This window comes from Rattus norvegicus, chromosome 4, assembly GCF_036323735.1.
Source record: "Rattus norvegicus strain BN/NHsdMcwi chromosome 4, GRCr8, whole genome shotgun sequence".
Taxonomy (NCBI): domain Eukaryota; kingdom Metazoa; phylum Chordata; class Mammalia; order Rodentia; family Muridae; genus Rattus; species Rattus norvegicus.
The window spans coordinates 174,867,688-174,889,595 of record NC_086022.1 but is presented as its reverse complement, the minus strand read 5'-3'; the positions used below and the strand labels follow the sequence as shown (position 1 = coordinate 174,889,595).

Genomic DNA, 21,908 nt, shown 5'->3' with positions numbered 1-21,908 from the left:
AGAAATTACAAAGGAAAGCATTTAGGGGCCTTGCTTACAGTTTCAGAGTGTTAGAGTCCATGACCTAATGTGTGTGGGGGGAACATGGCCTCAGACAGGCACGATGCTGGAGCAGGAACCTTACATCTGATCCACAATCAGGAGGCAGGGAGAGCTAGCAGGGAATGGCATAGGCTTTTGAAACCTCAAAGCCCACCCCCAGTGAGACACTTTTCCCAACAAGGCCATGCCTCCTAATCCTTCCAAAACAATTCTGCGGACTTTGAGCCAAGTGTTGTAATGGATGAACCTTTGGGGGCCATTTTCATTCAAACCACCACAGGGTGTATTACATACTTTTCTTGTTTTTGTGACCAAATATCTGATAGAAGGAACATGAGGAAGGGAGGAAGGAAAGGTTTGGGGTTTCAGGTGCAGTCTGCCATGTTGGGGAAGGTGTGGCAGCAGAAGTGTGGGGTGGCCGATTACATTTTGTGCATAATCAGGGAGCAGAGAGAGATGAACTCAGGTGCTCATTTCACTTTCTCATCTTTACCCAGTTCCAGATTCCAGCTCATAGGGTAGAGCCACTAGCATTCAAGGTGGATCTTCTCGCCACAGTTCACCCAGTCAGGAAATCCCTTCAGGGACATGCTTAGAGGTGTGTCTCCTAGGTAATTCTAGAGCCTGCTAAGTGGTAGTCAGTGTTAACCATTACACTTACATTTATTGAATGGAGGTCAGCCAGAGAATGAGCTGGTCTTGGTTGAGATCTTATAATTACGGTAATGAGGTTAGATAGCAGTGGGGATAAGACTAAGAGCCAAGGATGTGTTTGTAATGAAAATTTCGGAAGGAAAAACTAGGTTGGGTACATTGCTCTTACAAAGACTAAAGCTAGGTGTTGGCTTGTGACAGTGCAAGACAAGGACAGACACCGGGGCTTAGGAAGTGCCTGCTGTTTCTGGGTTAGCTGGGCTGAATGGTCCCGTTTATGTGTGAGCAGAGCACGGCTGCCAGGTAGCCAGCTTTGACTGGATTTAAATCAAGGCCTCAAGCTACATAAAACAGTCTTTTGTTGGTCTGGTCTAAAGCTGTTGGTTCATCCCTTACCTCTGGGAGCCTCTGTCCTCTAATCCTTTTCTTTAAATTTAGGACGTCTCAGAAAGTTTCCACTCTCAAATACCTCACAACGTGCATTAAATCTCAACACAGGGACACTGTGGGAGAACACTCAAGGCCACACTGAAAGCACAGATTCTCTCTTCTTAAGTGCTTCTTGGAGCACACAAGTTAAACAGAAAAGAGATAGGTTGGCAGGATGAAAAATAGATTTTTATTCCTATATGCATGTTCTTCACAGAAAAATGTGGTGGAAGAAGTACGAGGATGTGAGGTTTCTACCACATCAGTAGTAGGGGGCACAGTGGTGCCTGGTGAGCAGAAGATTTCTTAGGAGACATCTTGGTGAAGGGCCCTATGGGAAGAAAAGTGACCTTTTAGAAAAACGTACTTTTTAGAAAGAACGGAAGGTGTTCTAGTTTCATTTTTGTTGTGGTAACAAATAATTTGATTGTGAGCAACTCTGGGATGGAGGGGAGGGTTATTTGGATTACAATTCCAGGATACTGACCATCGCTGAGCAAAGTCAAAGCCGAAACTCAAGGCAGGACCTTGAATGTAGGCCTGCTGCGTCACCAAGGGACTCATTTCACAGTCAAAGAAGTTGCACAGGAACCATGGAAGATGAAGCTTGCTAGATGTCGGCCATCAAGCCAGCTTGTACTCAGTTAGGTTCTGTACACAGTTCAGGACCAACTGCCAGAGGATGGTATCGCTCATACAAGGTCCTACATCAACCAACAACCAAGACTGTCTGCCTCAGACATGCTCACAGACCAATTTTGTCTAGGCAACTCCTCCGTTTACATATCTTTCCAGGCCATTCTCAGTTTCAAAACGTTGAAAGGTTAAAGCTAACCAGGGCAGGTGTGCCAAGTTCTTGTTCTTGAAGACAGACTTGAGTCACTCTTACCAAGAGAAAGAATTTAACAGATTTTAATTCTTTTGAAGGATTTGATTCAGGCAGATAGGCATGTCAATGAAAAACACAATTGCTGCCTCCAAGAGACAAGAAGTTTATTTTGGAGGTACATATGAATGACCACACATTTAGGTTAGTCTAAATACCATGATCCAATGTGGTACCCGCTTCCTAAAGTTTTTAAGTTACAGATCAAAAGAAAGTCATGGGTCAGGATAGTTTTCAAATACATTAGAGGAGGTACCATGCCACAGTAAAGTGAGGCTGTATGGGTTCCAATGCTGTTGGCTAGCATTCTTAGCCTTTGGGTTGGTAGGATCAAAGGTCTGTTAAGTTAACCCACCCCTAAAGAGTTAATGAGATAACCAACCAGAGCTTCCAGGGACTAAGCCACTACCCAAAGACTATACATGGACTGACCCTGGACTCCAACCTCATAGGTAGCAATGAATAGTAAGAGCACCAGTGGAAGGGGAAGCCCTTGGTTCTGCCAAGACTGAACCTCCAGTGACTGTGATTGTTGGGGGAGGGTGGTAATGGGGGGGGAGCATGGGAAGGGGAACACCCATTTAGAAGGAGAGGGGGAGGGGTTAGGGGGATGTTGGCCTGGAAACTGGGAAGGGGAATAACAATTGAAATGTAAATAAGAAATACCCAATTTAATAAAGATGGAGAAAAAAAAGAATTAATGAGACAGACACAGTCTGATACAGAGGTGGGCAGTACATGGCTGTTGAGGGGGTTGAAGGCAGCAGGAGACAATTGGTTCTGTGCCTAGACCCTTCTAACTCTACAGTCAAGAAGTTCTCATGATAAGTGGGGCTCCCCAACCCCAGAGACTGTAGTTCATAGAAATCAACTCAAAATAATTTTCACAGCACATTTTCAGATTTAGCTGCTATGTGGTTAGCTAAGCTGGAGAGGCCTGGCCCCTGGATGCCACAGACCATGTTTAGACACTCAATTCTGAACAGTAGATGAATGATTTGGGGGTAAATCAAGAGAGGAATTTACTTCAGTGTGACTCCAACTAGAAGATAATGGTCCATGGACTCAATAAGAACAGTCATCAAAGTTTGGGAGTGTTGTTCAGTGGTGGAGAACTTGCCTAGAATCTAGCAGTGAGGGGATAGAAGTCTGACTTAGTGTTGATAGAATGCTTGCCTATGTGGAGAGGGGAGAGTTTGGGTTTAATCTCTAGCATCCTCATAAGCAAACAAACACATTTTTCTTCAAGGTAACTTCCCAGGATTACATATGGAAAGGCCAAGGCCAGATTGAGAAATGTGTGCTTCTAGCCACCCTGATCTGGCTGTGGTCAGGGTGATTGCTTCTCAGGTTTAGTTAGTTACTTCTTGCTGGACTCCTGGGGGTCGTCATTGCTCAGAGCCTGGTATATGCTGCCTGCAAATTCCACTGTTCTGGAATTTGAGGTGGGTAGACAGGAGAGATGACTCAAAAACAAAGACCAGGTCAGAGAAGCAAATGGAGTGACCCCAACACTGTGCACTCTCTCAGAGCAAAGGACAACCCTGTGATACTCTTTAATATGTTCATAGCTATCTTCACATCTCTGTTCCAAACACAAACCACAGTGCCAAAGAGATGGCTCTGTCAGTAAAATGCTTGCCATGCAAGGATTAATAGGTCCCCAGCATTCAGTATTGTTGACAGTGTGCCCTTGGAATCCCAACACTGGGAGATGGATTCCCACTGGGAGGTGGGTATTTAAGGCTTGCTAGCTAGCCTCGGGCTAAGTCTGTGAGGCCCAGGTTCAGTGGGGGACCTGGTCTCAAAAAATAAAATGGGGGGGGGGGTTTGGGGATTTAGCTCAGTGGTAGAGCGCTTACCTAGAAAGTGCAAGGCCCTGGGTTCGGTCCCCAGCTCCGGAAAAAAAATAAAAATAAAAAATAAATAAAATGGGAAGTGACAGAGAAGACACTCAGTGTCAACCTCAGGCTTCCCATGCCCTTACACACTCATGTAGCATGTAGTTTTTACTACCTCACTTTAAATTCCAGGCAGACTGAGCTACCAGCCCCTACCCTGATTCCCTTGGATCTGTGGATGAAACGCACACACACACACATATTATTTTATTTTTAATATGCTTTTATCTCAATGGCTTGGCTCTTCTAAGCCTCCCTCAACTAGCCTGCCCTTCTCTTTACTCCAGCTCAACACTCTAAATCTGCCCTCAGTTTAGTTGCGCTTCTAATCTCCTGCCTGCTACCCCAGGCCCAGTTGGGGAAGCAGCCAATGGCCACTTCACCGGAGATCTCACATGGCTGGTGGCTCTTTTTCCCTCTCATGCATGACAAATCCTCTTTCCTCCTCCTGCATCTGCTAACCTGCCTGTGGGAACCCAGAAGTCCAGCCTCTTCCACCCAGCCATCAAATGCATTGATCAAAAACCAACTGAGGAACAGGACCTTCAGCATTCACATGCAGATTCTCGATCAGAGCACCAGAACCAACCACTACACACTCATGGACACAATCCAAATGTACACATTTGTACACACATTTGTACACAAGTTGGTATGTATATTGGGGACAGGAATCCTTTGTGGTTAGAAAAGAAATTATCATAGCAGTCTCAATAGAGGACAAGTGTGCCCAAGAGAGACTTCTCATGAAGAAATTGTCTCTTTAAGTTGACCAAGATATGGTAAAGTGTGTTAGGGTTTTACTGCTGTGAACAGACACAATGACCAAAGCAAGTTTAATGAGGACAGCATGTAATTGAGGCCCAGAGGTTCATTCTATTATCATCAAGGCGGGCATATGGACACATCCAGACAGCATGGTGCAGGAGGAGCTGAGAGTTCTACATCTTCATCTGAGGTTGCTAGTGAAAGACTGACTTCTAGGCAGCTAGGGTAAGGGTCTTAAAACCCGTACCCCCAGTGACACACTACTCCAACAAGGTCACACCTTCAAATAGTGCCTTTTCCTGGGGCCAAGCATATACAAACCATCACTGTGAGCATTTAACTTCTGAAAGGGAGACTGGTACTAGTATTGTTTAGTTGAGGCTGGACCTCTTTGGCTTAAGTTCTTGCTCTTATCAATAAAAAATAAAATAAAATTATATGATACATGGCCACAGAAGGTCAACAAGCAAAAGTTTCATTTGGAAGAGGAAGTATTGAGAAAGCAATTGCATATGACACAGGGAGCAGCACTGGAGACCTGGCCAGTAAAGACAGTATTGGGGGCAGTTGGGGCATTGCTTTTCATGGGGTCAGAGATGTAGATATGAGGAGAGGTTTGGGACCCTCAGACTAGCTCCTTCTTTTATTGTAATGAGGTTGGATAACAACTTAAGTAACTGTGCCCCAGGCACATTTGCACGGTTGTCTCCAGGCTCAGGATGTTCACACAGCAGCACATGCTCCTTTGATTTTCCTAGATTTACCCTTGACAATTGAGGGCTTCCAGTGGATGGTCCTACATGGATCACCTGGTGGGAGTCTTGGAGAGTTGCACATGCTCAGGGGCTTTGCAGAGTTAAAAACTCAGGGGAGCACAGGAAGGGCTGAAGTAGTTTCCTTTTTTTTAAAAGATTTATTTACTTATTTATTTATTTATTATATATAAGTACACAGTAGCTGTCTTCAGACACAGCAGAAGACAGCATCGGATCCCATTACAGATGGTTGTGAGCCACCATGTGGTTGCTGGGACTTGAACTCAGGACCTCTGGAAGAGCAGTTAGTGCTCTTAAGCACTGAGCCATCTCTCCAGCCCCATTTCCTTTCTAATTAAATGAGAGTTGGCCATTTTCCCTGCTCTCTGGCTTTCTCACTAGAAATCCTGACTCGGTATTAAAAAACAGGATCTTTTTGCTGTTGTTTTTTGTTTTTGTTTTGGATATCTTAGTTTACAAAGTCTTATGACATATTTATTTCTTTAATAATCATTGGCTAAAAGTCTAACATGATCAGGTATATTTTCCCGTGTTTGTTGCATGGCAATCAGCAACATAGTTGTAAGTGGCCAAGGAACAGGCATGGAATTATTAAGTTATCCAGTTTGCTAGAACATTAGAAGAAAAGCCATGGGCCAGCAGGTAAAGATACTTGTTGCCAAGTCTGACACCCTGAGTTCCATCCCAGGACCCCACATGGTGGAGGGAGAGAACTGAGTCCATCAAACTGTATGCTGATCCCTAAGTTTGCAGTGACATCCACCTGCCAACCTGCAAATAAGTATAAACAACAACAACAACAGCAGCAGCAACAACAACAACAGCAGCAGCAGCAACAACAACCACCCTAGAGCTGGATATGAGGCTGTTCATCTGTCAGTACTCAGGCAGAGGCAAGAGCATCAGGAGTTCAAAGGCATCCTCCCTTACATAGTGAGTTTGTAGCCAGCCGGGACTATGTGAGACTCTGTCTCACAAGTATAAAAAAAGTCCTCAGAACAAAAAGAACTGGAGCAAGGGATACTATATTTCAAAAGAACCAGTTGTCCCTGGCAAGTGCTTCAGAACACACTTCAACGGAGGGGTTTTCATCAAAGGAAACAGGAAATGATTGACTTGATAATCCACTGAGCTCTTTTTTTATTTTCATTAATTTGGAGGAGAGGGGTGGAGAGATGTTCTTCCGGAGGACAGAGGTTCAAGTCCCCACACCCATATTGTAGCTCACAACTGCCTGTAACTGAAGTTCCCGTGGGTCTGACAACCTCTTTCGGCCTCTTCCGGAACTGCGTGCAAGTGACGCACAGATATACATGCTGATAAAACACCCAAATGGTAAAATAAAACAAAACAACATAATATAAAATGATTTCGGTGCTCGGGACGGAATCCAGAGCTGTACGTGCGGTAAGGAATTGCTCTACCGCTAAGCGATGGCCCCAGCCCTCGATTGCTTTTTAAATAGCAAACAGAGGCAAATGTCTTTTTGACTGTTTTTTATAGCAACATTTCATAGGAGCTTAAGGTATCATTAAAGCATAAGTCAGCCAAAGCAATACTCCAAGTGTTGAACTCCCATGGTCCAAGAATGTATTATTTTTGTAATTTAATAAAGTACAGCGCAGCCGTAAAGCTTGCGAGAAAAAAATGCTTGCAGAGATAATGGCCGGATTTATCTTCTGGGATAGATAGATGGCTGATGTAATATTTTTCAATGAGGCAGTTTAAACATGATGCATAACGTCCCTGCCCTTCTGACCCATGCCTATTCAAGTGTGTGCTTGGGGGCTTGTGCATTTCGAGGGCAGAGGTCAACGTGAATGTCAGTCCTTAGTTACCATCCACCTTGTGTTGAGAGGTGGCCTGGATCTCACCCATTGAACTAGAATGACTGACCAGCAAGCCCCGGAGATCCACTGTCCTTGCCTCTCCAGTGCTGGGCTTATGGACACATGCGACCACTCCTGGCATTTTTACATGAATTTGGGGGATCTAACTGAGGTCTTCATATTTGCAAGATGCAGATCTTCTGCCCCATGTTCTTTTCTCACAGAAGGAGCTACAGATCCTCTGTTAGGACCCAGGCTGGATGGGGGTTCGGCTTTCTGGATTCTTGCTGTCCTCATCACATTGATTAAAGCCTTCGAGCTGTGAGTGGCCCTAATCCCAGAACTCTCCAGCAGAGGCCAGTGGACATGGTGCATCAAGGTCAGTCTACATAATGAGTTCCAGGACAGGCAGGCCTAAAGAGTGAGATCCTGGTAGAGGTGGTGGTGGAGGTGGTGGTGGTGATGATGATGATGATGACGATGATGATTGACAGGGATTTATACATCTCAAGCTTCCCTCAAACTGGATAGCCTTAAACTTCTGGTTCTTCTTTACAATCTGAGTCTTGGGATAACACGAGTATATTAATTGTGCTGTCTATGGTAGTGGAGCTCAAGCCTAGGGCACCATGAACATTAGACAAATAGTCTACCAAGTCTTCTGGCCGAGCTACATCCCTACTTTCAAACTTTCTCAGTTTATGTTTTTATTTTATTTTAGCTTTAAGACAGTGTCCCACTCCCTAGCCTTATACTCAAGATCATACACTTGCCTTACTATAGGTTGAAGAAAAGGTAGGCATTTCTCTTCGTTTATAAACACCCTTCTTAAGTTGCAATAGAATGTTGGTTACACAGTTATTTCATAGTGGGTTCTGTGGAGATGAAGAATTTTGCTTGAGTTTGCTATGGGCCTGAACTCTTTTGTACATGGCAAATGTTTTATCAAATGTCTCTTCCCTTCTCTTCTCTTTTCTTTGCCCCTCCTCCCCTCACTCCTTTCTCCTTCCTCTCTTTCCTTCTCCTTCTTTCCCCTTCCTCCTCTCTCCTCCCCTCCTTCCTTCCTTTCTTCTCTTTCTTCTTCCTTCTCCCCTTTCTCCTCCTCTTTCCTTTCTCTCCCACCTCCCCCGCTCCTCCCCCCTCCTCTCTTCTCCCCTCTCTTTCTCCCTCTTTTCTTCATTCATCCTCTCCCACTTTCGCTTCCTTCCTTTTTACTTCTAATTCTCACGTGTATAGATTTGTCCTTATCTGTGTGTACGCATGTCTTTGCGTGTGTGCAGACCTGTAAACAAGTGCATTTGGGAACCAGAAAGAGGCTTAAGAAGCCCTGGAGCTGGAGTTACAGATGCTATGAGCCAAACATGGGCGCTGTGGAAGAGCAGTGGACACTCTTAACTGCTGAGCCATCTCTTCATCCCATTTCCTTTTGATTTTTCAAAGAGGGCCTTGCCATGTATCCGAGGCTGGTCTGGAGCTCACTGTGATCCTGTCAGGATAGCTTTAAACATTGATTCTTCTGCCTTGGCTCCCCCGGCATGTTTCAGGAGTACACCACCACAGCTGTTTTTTGTTTTTTGTTTTTTTTTAAGTAACTTCCTGTTTGTAAGCATCAATCATTCCTGGTATAATGATTCTTTCATTTTTTTAAAATTGGAAGTATGTAGCTTTCGTTTCTACTTGAGTGAGGGTTTCTGTGTTATCTTAATATGCTTCTTACCATTCAACAGCAAGTAGCATAGCAACCGAGATAATTATATAAACACTTGATGTAAAAATATTCTATCTAAATCTGTGTAATTATATAATAACACAATATAGTAAGCTATATTTTCAGACTACCTCCTAGGCATCCCAAAGCTTTCGTACAGATGTGTTCTGGGAGGAACAGGAACAGGAAGGCAAGAATCACCTAAGAGTTGGCACTAACTTTGAAAGTAGTCTCTGCATTCAAGTTTCTCAATTGCTACTTTGAATATTAAAATGGTAAAGTAAGAAAAACAAATTATCTTAGCTTTCTGCTTTCTGAATCCCTTCTAAGCTCACTCCTGCCTGCTGCTACAGTCCCGTGTTTAAGCAGTCTAGTTTGGTAAGCTTTAAGTGGTGGGACCAAGAAACCCGTGTTTTAACAAGGACTTCCTGAACAAGGTCGTGTTATGATCTACATGTTTAGAAAATACTGCTTTTAAAAAATGCCTCATTGAGGGCTAGAGAAATGGTTCAGCAGTTAGGAGCACATGCTCTTACAGAGGGCCTAAGTTCAGTTCCCAGTACCCACTTCTGGTGGTTCACGATTGTCTCTAACTTCAACTTTAGGGGATCCAATGTCCTCTTCTGGCTTCTGTGGGTACATACAGGTGTACACATACATGCAGACAGAACACATAAGTAAAAACTATAAAGTAAATCTTTATAAAAGTGTCCCAAGCTGGGTATAGTAGTATATGCCAATAATACCAGTATTCATGAGGCTGAGGCAGGAGGATTGAGATTTCCAGACTAGCGTGTACTAAAATAGTAGACAGTGTCTCTCAAACTAAAAGCCAAAGGATCAGTATTCTGAACACAAAGAATTATATATATGCAGTTATAATATATATTATAATTATAGTTATAATATATATGTATATATATTAAAGTCAGCTTTATTGAGACCATTCACATGTTACACCATTTACCTGTTTACTATATACGAGCTGGTGGCTCTTGGAATGGCCATAATTATGCAGTCACCACCACCTTCCAGCATTTTTACCACACAACTAAGAAACTCCATAATCACATGTAGTGCCCTCCCACTTCTCTCAACCCCACAGCATAACTTTCTGTCATTCTGTATCCTAGATATGTTATTAAAATTTCTTTTTTTTATGTGTGCGTATGGGATGTATGTGCCATAATACATGTATGAAGGTCATGGGATAGCCTGTGGGAGTTCTTTCTATCATGTGAGTTCTAGAATCAAATTCAGGTCAGGCAACAAGTGCTTTCATCCACTGAAATGTGTTGACAGTTCTCACTGCTGGAAGTTTTGACTCTTGGCTGGGAGACTAGACTTTTCCTTCAGAGTTGTTTAGAGAAGTCTCTCAAGATTATGGAGGAAGAGAAGTCCCACCTTGTACCTCCTCTATAGTAGAGATCCTGGACAGCTGACGGTGCCATTCCACTCCAGGCTGGAAGGTTTATGAACTGGGGATCATGGTGTCAGTCTTCTGGTTGAAGTCCAAATACCCCCAAGTTTGGAGTTTGGGTACCTGAGGGCCACTGGAGTCAAATGCTTTTGCTCCTGAAGACAAAAGTGATTGGTCCTTCTTTGCCAGTTAGTGGGATGGTGCTTGCCCACAGCAGTGGGGTTGATTTCACTTTGCCTACTTGTAATGGTAAACCATTCGCTGTCAACTCAACTTTGAGACGTCTGTGAGGGCATTTCTGGAGAGGTTTAGCTAAAGTGGGATAACCTACCCCAAATGTGGTTAATGTTGTCCTGTGGGTTGAGACCCCAGATTGAATAATTGGAGAAACCCTAGCATTCATTGTACTCTGCCTTGTGACAGCACACACCATGTTACTGGCACCCTTGCTTCTGGGGTTCCTATCATGACAGACCCTCCCTTTCTTGTCCAGACAGATTTTCCTGCATAGCTTTTGTCATGCATTTCATCGAAATTACCACAAAAGTAAGGAATAAACCATTCAAATGCTAATGCCTTACAGAACAATCTCAGAAATGTTTACAGATATGTCAACATTCCTTAGCTCAATCAAATGGGCATAAAATTATCCTCCATGGGGCTCCTTCCTTCCAGCTCAGATGCCATTAGAGAGAGACAGAGGTCAGTTGGCAAGTGTCCTTATTCTCCCAGAAGGCCTTATGAGTTAGAAAGTCTGTATGTGTTTCTGAGACTTGTTGCCACTGCAAAGCCAAGGTTTAGAGATGGCTTTGAAGATGGAGCCTCCCCCTGTAATGGTCAACAGTTCAGTGACTAGAATTTTCTTTGTTCTCTGTACAGATTGGTATTAATGGATTAGACATCATTTCTGAATCTCTGTAGGAATCTGTAGTGTTTGTAAGGACAGATGCCCACAAACACTCGAGATCCACAGTTAGCAGTGCTGTTTGGGAAGGCTGTGGAACCTTTAGGAGGCAGAAGCTTGCTGGAGGAAACAGGTCACTGGCGTGGCCTTTCAGCGTCTATAGAATCATCCCATTTCTAGCTCATTGTCTCTGCTTCCTGCATATAGATAATTGTGATCTCTCAGCTTCCTGTTGCCTTCGTTCCTCTCACCTGTTGCCATACCGCCTGCCATCATGGAGTTTGTCCTTCTCAAACTGTAAGCCAAAACAAATTTTAGTCGTAATAACAAAAAAGTAGCTAATATAGCATCTATGTAGTGTCTTTTCTAATTCCCGTCCTTCTGCACTTACATGGTCTTGGGGCATGAAACTTGAAGGCAAGTCATGCCAAGTCCACTTCTGCTGGTCAAATTCAGGCAAGTCAGCTAAGCCTTCTGCACGTTAGCTCTAAAATCAGGAGACAGTACCAACTTAGACAATGTGCAATTGTTGCAATTTAAGCAAAGAAGGGTTTATTTTAACACCCAGTTGGAAATACATTCTATCACCTGCAGAAGTCAAGGCCTTAGGAATTTATAGCATGTTTACATTGTGTCTGATGTCAGGGAGGTGAGAGCAGTGAATGTTGGTGGTCAGCTTAGGTTCTCTTTCTTATTCAGCGTAAGGCTCAAGCCCAGGGATGGACACCATCATTCTTTGAGGGTGAATCTTCTCACTTCAGTTAACCTAACCAAGAGAACCCCTCACAAGCATGCACAGAGGCAAACTAACCTAATAATTTCTTAGAGGTGTTGCTGGAAGTCTGTCTCCTAGGTGATTCCTAATCTAGCCAAACTGACAGTCAACATCAGCCAACACAGACATCTTCTGTTTGTTTATCTGTTTCGAGACACGGTGTCTCTGTGTGGCCCAGACTGGCCTGGAATCACTCTGTAGACCAGGCTGGCCTAGAACTCACAGAGATCTGCCTGCCTCTGCTTCTTGAGTGTTGGGATTAAAGGTGAGTGCCACTACCACCTGGCCACAGACGTCTTCTGAAGGTGAGAGAAGCTCTTGCCCTATCTGCCGACTCTAAAATCCAGCATCTCTTATTCGGGCGTTCGAGAGTGTGAGGGAATCTTAACTTCATTTGTTTATTTAAAGAAGAGTGAAAACAAAATACGAGGACTTGCACGCTTCTCTCAAGGCCTTCGTCAAGAATATTTGGATGGAGGGATGCATGTCCTGGGGACGACAGGAAGGAGACGTCTGTCTGAAAGCAAAGCTGCACTTGGAACCTTCCAGAATGGCAAATGAGGCCAATCTGTAGCTGGCAGATACTGAGGAGCACAATGGGGGGTTTCTCAGGAGATCAAAGGGTAACCAAATCAAGAACAACAGAGAATAGCCCCTGAGGCTGAAAGTTCACCAGACAGAAAATTCTTGGTAATCTTGATATGTCATCAGCCACTCCTACTCAAAAACCTTCTGACTATTGGGTGGCAGGAACGTTTTGGAGAAGACAAAGAGTCCCCAGGAGCACTCATAACCTGGAAAAGACCCAGTCTACGCTTTTCAAACTTGTACTGATCTTCCTGGTGGCATGACTGGGGACCTCTCTGTCATTACCGAGGACCACAACCTGGATTCCCTGGCCTCATCTGTTTGGATATCAGGAGGGCATCGGGAATAAACAATTTATTTACAAGCAATAAAACATGAACTGTAATAACCATGTTTCCCTGGCTGTCTCCACCTGGCCATGCTCCTCTTCTCGTTATCTACAGTCAAGTGCACAGCATGTTACAGCTGCTTATAAAGGAAATACATCTTCTCCATGAAAGGTGATGCCTGCCTGGGTGCTGTGACCCACACCGGCGAGGGTTCCCTAAAGGTACCCAATAACTGAAGGTTGCCCACTCTTCCTAAAGGATGCATCTGAGTCCCCTAAGCAGACAAAATGGAAGTGGAAAGGAGACATCCTTCTCTGGACACCAAGTACAGCACCTTCACGATGTTTAGAACATCTACAGACCGGGTCTCCAGTCTTCCTATAAAATAGTTCTGAATGAAACCTGGGCACAGGGCTGGGAAGATGGCGACAGGCGGTACCCTTGACCCTTCCTCCTCAGTCTATGGGTTTTTCCATGTGCGAGGGCTTCATTACTGACATGACCAGCAAACCCCCAGGATTAGGGGTTAGGGTAGTGACTTGGTCAGTGGAACCCACATCAAAGCAGAGAAGGGCAGCACATGCTTGTAAAAACAGTGGTACAGAGGCAGAGGCAGGGGAATCCTGGAACCTGCTGTTTGCTTAGTCCAACTGGTGAGGCTCAGGTTCAGTGAGAGACCAAAAAACTAAGGCGGAGAGTGATTAAAAAATACACGTCATTGACCTCGGACCTCCACACACACATGTGTGCATACCTTCACACACACACAAAAAAATCTAGAATTTGAGATCTTTGAGGGTGTCACCTGTGACCTTGGCTATTGCTTAAGACAGGTCTGACCCACGAAGATGAGTTTCCCAGAGTTAGAGAATAAAATGCAGGAAGCCATTGAGAAGAGAGCACCCCAGAATTGTTCATGTTCAGATCTCCTGAGTGTTACTAATCTCTATTGAAACTGTGGACAAAGGTTCTGCACACTTAAATAATGGACAGAAAAAAGAATCTTTTCCTTTAGAGACCTTGAGAACCTCTACTTTGGAAACACAGTCTTCATTGATCCAAAGTATAATGCAAAAGTAGCTTTTATTTTTAAATGTATACATATGCCCTGTTTTAAAATTTTTCATAAATATTGTAGCAGAATATTAGCTTCCATTATTTATGATCCTGTTGAACTTTGAGAAGATTTGCTGACAGTAAAAGCATAACGATTTTAAGGATAGTTCATTTCACATCACGGATGACCTAGAAGGTCATAACAGAGTTTTCAATAACATCCAAAGAGTAGATACTGAGACGATCAGAAGTTAGAAATTGACAATTATGTTAAAAATGGTTCATAGATTTTATTTTTTTAGACATTAGAAGTTAAAAAATGACATTTGACTGGGGTTCAGTGTTATTATTTTGGGAAAAATTCCCTACTCATAAGTGTGTGTGTGTGTGTGTGTGTGTGTATGTGTGTGTGTGTGTGTGTGTGTGTGTGTGTGTGTGTGTTATGTAGACCAGTATGCCCTAAATTTACAGTCCTCATACCTTAGCCTTTGAATTCTGGGATTCCTTGGTCACATCTCTATGTCCTGTAAAGATTCCTAATGTTGTGCATATTCTGCCCAGTGAAACCTAATCAAATGGTTATGGCTAGTGACTGGGAACGCTGAGTCATGTCTGGAGCCATCTTAAAATGTCACATTTTGATGCACAAAACCAACAAATATCAGCAAAACAAGAAATGACACTCTTTAAACAGAAACAAAAATTTTAAATCTCTTAACTTCCTAATAAAATAATTTTATCTTATCGTGAGTTGATAAAACTTTCATTGTATAATAGCATTGTAAGTAATACTCAAAAGTTTTTGAAAGGCTTGTGAATTCTATATAAGATGTTTAAAAAGTGAGACCAACACCATATACTGAAACTAGCTAGGCTGTGTATGGTAGTGGTACACATCTTTAATCCCAGCACTTGTGATTTTTCCTATATAGTGAATTTTAGGCTAGCCTGAGCTACAGGAAGCCCATCTCAAAACAAGAGAAAGGAAAACCTGAAACGACAAAAATAGAAAATAAATTAGCATTTAGATTTAATTCCAGATGGGAGTTTTAGGGGCTTGGCTCTGTTGTGTTTACAATCTATTCAGAGTTGTCAGGGAGAGAACACTGAGGGTTTCAAATATGCTGGCAGCTGAGACAGTTTTGACTTCGCAAAAGTGCTGAGAGATTTATTGAACCACACGATTTCCTTTTATGGGGGATAGTTACATCTTTTGGTTCCTATCCTGTGATGTTGTGTGGTGACCTGTAGGCTGCAGAAGTAAGCACGGTGGCTCTGAACCCCAGCACCTAGTGACAAGGACGGCCCAAGTCACTTAGAGCCCCAAAGCATCAGTGATGACCCAGGTCTTACCGGCTCTCTTCCAGGATCTCTCCCTATACTCTGTCACCGGGGTTCTTTTCCGATGTTTAACTCTCTAGGCTCCTTATCTGAGGACACTGATGCAGTGGATCTAGAAGGAACTTGAAAATTTTGAATAAGTGCCCCAGGAAGTTTAAAAACACTTCAAAAAGGTGACCTCATCCAGGGCAAAGACAGGATCACCATCTGGGGATTTGTGAGACCTCTGCTCTAGTGGTGGGTGGGGCAAGCTGCAGCTCATCACCTCATAAAGAACCTTGGACTATGGGCTACAGGCAGTTGTCCCTCATTCGTCTCTCAAGAGGCACGTCTTTCTTCTTTGACAATGGGTTTTGCATGGATGTTTCTGTTTCTGTCCTGCTCTGTCTGGCACCTGCTCTATACTCAGAGAACTGGTTTCCAACACTGGATGCCGCCTGCAGCTTCTCTATTGTGTAATCCTTAAGTGGAACTGGCAACAGTTACCAACAGAGACTCCTGCAGTGTGCAGATGCTACACTCAACCCACAGTAACCATTACAGTTTTAATCCGCTAATCTCTAGATTTCTTAGTACCTAGAGTATCTCCCCCCTCCACTCCCCCCATTCTTAGGGAAACAGCTAAACGGATGGTTTAGATATTGCAAAATTTTCAGCTTTTTCTCTGGCCATTAAATAATACAGGCTATAGCCCATACTAGGGTAAAAATAGCTGGGACCCTTGATAAGCAGACCTGTGAAGTGTTTTTTGCTTTTTGTTTTGTTTTGTTTGTTGTTGTTGTTGTTATTAAATACTCGAACTGAGAAACTCTTACTCTTTGAAGAGTTTGTGTCCATGATCATTCAAAGGAGGTGCTGTTTCAAACCGGGTTCTCAGCAGGGAGGTTTGCCTAAGTGTTTTCCAGTTTGTGTTCCCAGTTCCGGTGAACCTGGATTTCTCATATCTTTAGGTTCAGTTTCAGGGTCCGATAGTAAATGATGTTTAACAAACTCTATTAGCTATTCATATGCCCCAGCCAGCCCCCCAGTAATCAAGGCGGAGTCCTGTGGATTTTTAAAATCAGCTCTAGCACAATTACTGGGAGATGAACCCTGAATATATTTTTGTAATCGCTAGACTGTCTAATTCCCAGCTGTGGTACCCAAGTCTATCCAAGCTGTTTGAGTCTTCCCGGTCTATTTCAGCAGTCTGTCCCGGGGGGGAGCCATACACTCAGGCACATGCTCCTGGTGCGTTAAGTCCAATGGAGACTTCCTGTTCTCTCTGTCTTCTTCCTCCTTCCTCTTTTCTTTCCCTCTCTTTCGCTTCTCCATCCCTACCTGTGACCCAAGCCTGGTACCTCAGACTCTCCCTCTTCGATTCTACCCAGCAGTTGGCCGTAACCACTTTATTTTAACCAATAGTTTTAAATTGAGGAGCAAGGGTTACATAGAATCAACTTGGTGTATACGAGGATCTGCTGGTCTGGGGCCAATATTTAGCATTTGAATACAAAACAGGGTCAGACCAACCCCCCTCCCCAACAGGTAGACTTTCTAGTTAATTACAAATGGAACTGGGTGTTTAGTTCAAATGAACCAAGTTCCCTGAGTCGAGAGAGAAAACTTACAAGCCATTCCATCTTTTAGACGTAGCCTTCACTTGCATGTAGCACTTCTCCAGAAGCAAGTGACAATCAATGGAGACATTTTCTGTTCTGTATAGAGTAAGGACCAATTTCACATGCCATAATAGCTCATTAGATGTCAGAAAGAGTTGTTTTGAAACTTCCCGCTAAACCTGGTATCTATCTATCTATCTATCTATCTATCTATCTATCTATCTATCTATCTATCTATCTATCAAATTACTGCAAACAGCGAGCATGTTTTCACAGAATACAGAATGAAGGATTATTTGGTTCCACAGCTGCAGGGACTGTGCCCGTCCAGCTAATTGTTTGCTTGGTTTCAGGAACATAATTGCTGTTCCCTCAATTCCTGCATAAATCAGGAAGCAAATAAATAGGCATTTCTGCCATTCTGGAGGGTTATAGGTAAAGCCCGCTCATGGGATGGCAAGTTCTTTGAGCACGTTTTACCATGGTTAATGTGACATATTGTATCCTTGAGAAATGTAAGGAGAGTGGGTGTCATTTGCTAGTACTTAAAATGACAACTCCACATGGTCACATATTTGTAATTAGGAGGACTTAACCGTTCTATCCATAGTGTTTAAGTACTTCATAATGTCATGTTGGCACAATCAAAATATATGATGCTATTTGACAATTTAAAAAAAGCCTGTGGGCTGGTAAGGTAGCTTAGCTGGCAAAGGGGCTTGCTGCCAAGCCTAATCCCTTGACTTCTATCTCTGGAACTATACAGTGGAAGGAGAGAACTGACTCCCACAAATTATCCTCTGACCTCCACACATATACACAAACACCAGAGAAACAAATAAAATAAATAATTTTTGAAAAGCTTATACCCTGAAAGAAAAAGTATGAATCTTCAGAACCTCTCTCTAGTCAACCTTAGCCACCGTGGGACTGAAAACCACCGTCCTTTAGAGTGGGAGGTGAGGATATCTTTTCTGGCTATGGTGGCTGTGCACCAAGTATAGAGGTCTTTGCTCCCATTGTCCTTCCTGCCATCGCTGAAGCTTAACTTCTCTTTCTCTTCTACTGCAAACCAAAATAAAGAAGGAGCAGTGTCTCACCTCTCACAGGTTTGAAAGAATCCTTACAGGATAGGGAATAGGGCTGGAGTGATGGCTCAGTGGTCAAGAACATCTGCTGCTCTTCCAGAGGTCCTGAGTTCAAGTCCCAGAACCTGCATGGCAGTGTACAACTTTAATTCTAGTCTCTAGATCCTGGTCAGGATCCTCTTTCTGTTGTGGCCTCTGTGGGTAACAGTGCATGTGTTACACAGATGTACATGCAGGAAAAACACCCATACAAGTAAATAAGTAAAACGTAAAACATTCCCAGCAGTTGCCTAGAGGTAGCCTGAGCTCTCTTCAGTGCCACAGAAATTGCTGACTCCACTATGTTGCCCAGTGGCTGCTGCTCCAGGGTCTAGTAGTGACTTCCCTTTCCTTGAGCTCTCAGGCTTACCTAGCGCCACTCAGAGTGCACAACAGAGTTTCTACAGAGCAAAATGAAAACCTTTCCCAAGCTCTGCCTGCTAGGACAACACGGGATCAAGCCTTTCTACCATATGACCATTCTGTGTTATGGGAGTGTCACATGGTGTTCACGGTCCCACACAGATCTTCGGATTATAAGTTTGAGAGTTGGCAGGCCCTCTCCTAGGAACTAAGAGCTTTGTAGGTATGCTATCATTTAACTCCCCTGCTACATCTGTGATCATTTTATTGTCTTAGAGAAATAAGTTACCCAAGGAGGGAACTATAAAGCTGAGGTTTGAACGTTGAACTTCATTTTTGGGTCTACTTCACCAACTTCATTTGTGGGTTCAAATGTTTCCCACCGTTTGTTTGAGAATCTGGAGTTTCTTTCTAATAACGATGATGATTTTTCAAGCTGTCCTCAAACTCCCCATGTAGCCAAAGATGACCTTGAAATCCTTATCCTCCTGTCTCCACCTTCCACATGCTGGGATTACAGGTATGTGCTACAACACTCAGTTTTTCCCCCCACCCCCTTTCAAGATCTAGTTACTTATTTTATTTATGAGGTACCATGTGGTTGCTGGGAATTGAACTCAAGACCCCTGGAAGATGCTTGCAAGTTGGGGAGGAAAGGGTTTATTCAGCGTACACTTCCACCTTGCTGTTCATCACCAAAAGAAGTCAGGACTGGAACTCAAGCAGGTCAGGAGGCAGGAGCTGATGCAGAGGCCATGGAGGCTTGCTTCCCCTGGCTTGCTTTCTTATAGAACTCAAGACTACCAGCTCAGGGACGGTACCACCCACCATGGTCTGGGTCTTCCCTCCTTGATCACTATGCCTTACAGTTGGATCTCATGGAGGCATTTCCACAACGGAGGCTCCTTTCTCTGCAATAACTCCAGCTTGTGTCAAGTTGACACACAAAACCAGCCAGTACAACAAGCATACTACCAACTGTGTTCCTTCTCTGGCTTGACTTTAGAGCATGAGCCCACATTTTGCAGCATTCAGCTTCCTTTTATAGTTTGTCTGCTTCTTGTCTCAAATCTCACAGACTCCCCCTCACCCCCGCCCACCTCTTTAAAGCTAAATGTGGCTTGAACTACTATTGATGAGAAAGAACCCTGCCTACAGGGCAGAACAAATGTATTCCTAGTCCCGCGGCCACCGAGAGGTCTTTAGGGATATAGCTGTGCTGTGTCAACTCAGTCTTCCTCGAGATGCAGATCAGGTATGCATTCCCGCAGGGGGACAGGAGAGTGGGAGAGCATTAGGGCAGCTGCCAAGGCAAGAAAGGGAATGTGTTTTCTGTCGGTTTTATTCTCTTGTATGACTGTATCCCCTTACATGTAGAAGATACTATAGCCTTTGAATGAATTTGGGTGTTTACAAGGACACAGGGTACCTTATAATTCTAGGTTGACTCGACACAGGTCATCTCAGTCTTTTATCGGAAAGGAAATAACATTTTACCAGACTCCTGTGATGTAAAAAAGACACATTATCCGAGAGTGAGGGAAAAATAAGTAAGCCTAAAGGCAGGGCAAGAGGGAACACATCAAATCGCAGAAGCCAACAACTGAACACACACAGACAACACCTTTAAGAATATAAATAAAAAAGTGACCCCCCCCCTCTCCCAGCACAGTGATGATGCCTGTCCCCATGGTTTTCTGGCTTGGCCACAAAGGCAGCTAGAATGTTGCTACATCCAGAAGGTGCGTTATATTTTCACTCATTCCCACTCAAGCTGGTAGGTCTCACACTCGTGCGAATTCCTCTTAGTGTTGTGAGGCATTCGTTAGCAAAGACACGGGTTCCAGCCAATAGAAAGACTTTACTAGCAGGTCAGCAACTACACTGCGGATGTTTGAGACTGGAGTAGTCCAGAGCCTTTCTCAGGATGACCTTTTAAGCCCACACCTGGCTTGACACACCTCAGGTAGCAAGAAGGGTTAGTCAGAATTGGAACAAAAGAAGCCAAAGGCAAAGCTAGTGCATTTAGGGATGTTTCCAGGACTATGGACGTTGATGGGCTAGATCTTTGCTCTTGTTTTGGCTGGTGTTGTTGCCTATGTGCTGGGTTGCAGGGCCTGCATGGTACTCCACTTGTAGCATCATTGGTGCTAAGGTCAGGGGACCTCTTACATGAGCTGCTGTGCTGTCCAACCATTTCCTTGCTTTCTCCTTTCGAGGTTCTCATAGACCCAGTGTTGAAGTCATGGCTGCCTGCCCTATTGCGCAAGCTAGCTTGACCATTACTACTGGTCTCCATATCTCAAAGGCAGGGATTTATTCCATGGTACCAAAATCACCCTGCCCGGGTCAGGACCAGATGAGTCCCAGCAAAGAGTATCTATCTCCCTTTCACATCCAAAGAATACACATGGTCAGACCCGTGGCTCCAGCTGCATATGAAGCAGAGGATGACCTTGTTGGGCACCAATGGGAGGAGAAGCCCTTGGTCCTGCCAAGGTTGGACCCCTTATCCCCCAGTGTAGGGGAATGTCAGGGCAGGGAGGCAGGAAGGGGTGGGTGGATGGGTCGGGGAGCACCTTCATAGAAGAAGGGGGATGGGATAGGGTAGTTATGGACTGGAAACTGGGAAAGGGGGTAACATTTGAAATGTAAATAAATATCTCTTAAAAAATAAAAAAGATTATTAAGAGCATGAAAGGAGGCAGGCGGTACTCAGTAGCAGCTCTCACTGCCACGCTGAGCGCAGGTTTCTTTCCAGGTCATTTACAATTCTGCTGGGATACACTCATTGATCTGCTTATTAGCACGTTCACGTTCATCAGCAGGTTAGTATAGTCAGGCAGAAAACTTAGGCCTTCCTTCGAGTTTATATCGGAAAACTCTGTGAAAAAAATTGGGTGGAGAAGTATCTTGAAAATGAAGTAATGGCAAAAGAGACCTTAGGAAAGCCCATGGTGGCGACCATCTCTGCCATCCTGGTCACACTTCTCCCCAAGATAATTGGAAATGTGTGAATGTGTATGACCCTGTCAACATGTGGTGAGACTCACTGGGTGAAGCACTGAGTTTGGGCGGTGATGCTCTAAGACATCTAAAAGCACATTGCAAAGCAAAAAGAGAGAGACTAAAGTGCTGAGAGCTAATCAGAGGGCTCAGCAGGTGACAGGCTCACCATGTACTCATGACGGCCCGAGTTCAAATCTCCAGCACCATGGAAAAGACCAGGCATGGCGGCTGGCACTTGTGCTTCCAGGGGTTTGGGGAACAGAGAGTGGTGTATTCCTAGGATCACTGATTCCAGGCTCAGTCAGAGACCCTGACTCAGAAAAGAAGGCCAAAGAACTGAGCTGGCACAGCTGGCGAAGGTGAAGCTGCCAAGTCTCACGACCTGAGTTCAAATCCTGGGTC

General features: G+C 44.0%; 1 long non-coding RNA gene across 1 annotated transcript in view; it reads left to right on the top strand.

The window, feature by feature from the left end:
• Nucleotides 1-21,036, top strand: part of LOC108350783 (uncharacterized) — a 41,340-nt gene extending 20,304 nt beyond the window's left edge. The window contains exon 3 of the long non-coding RNA XR_005504035.2: nucleotides 7,510-21,036. This is a non-coding gene — a long non-coding RNA (uncharacterized LOC108350783). The remainder of the gene's footprint in view (nucleotides 1-7,509) is intronic.
• The last annotated feature ends 872 nt before the right edge of the window (nucleotides 21,037-21,908 follow it).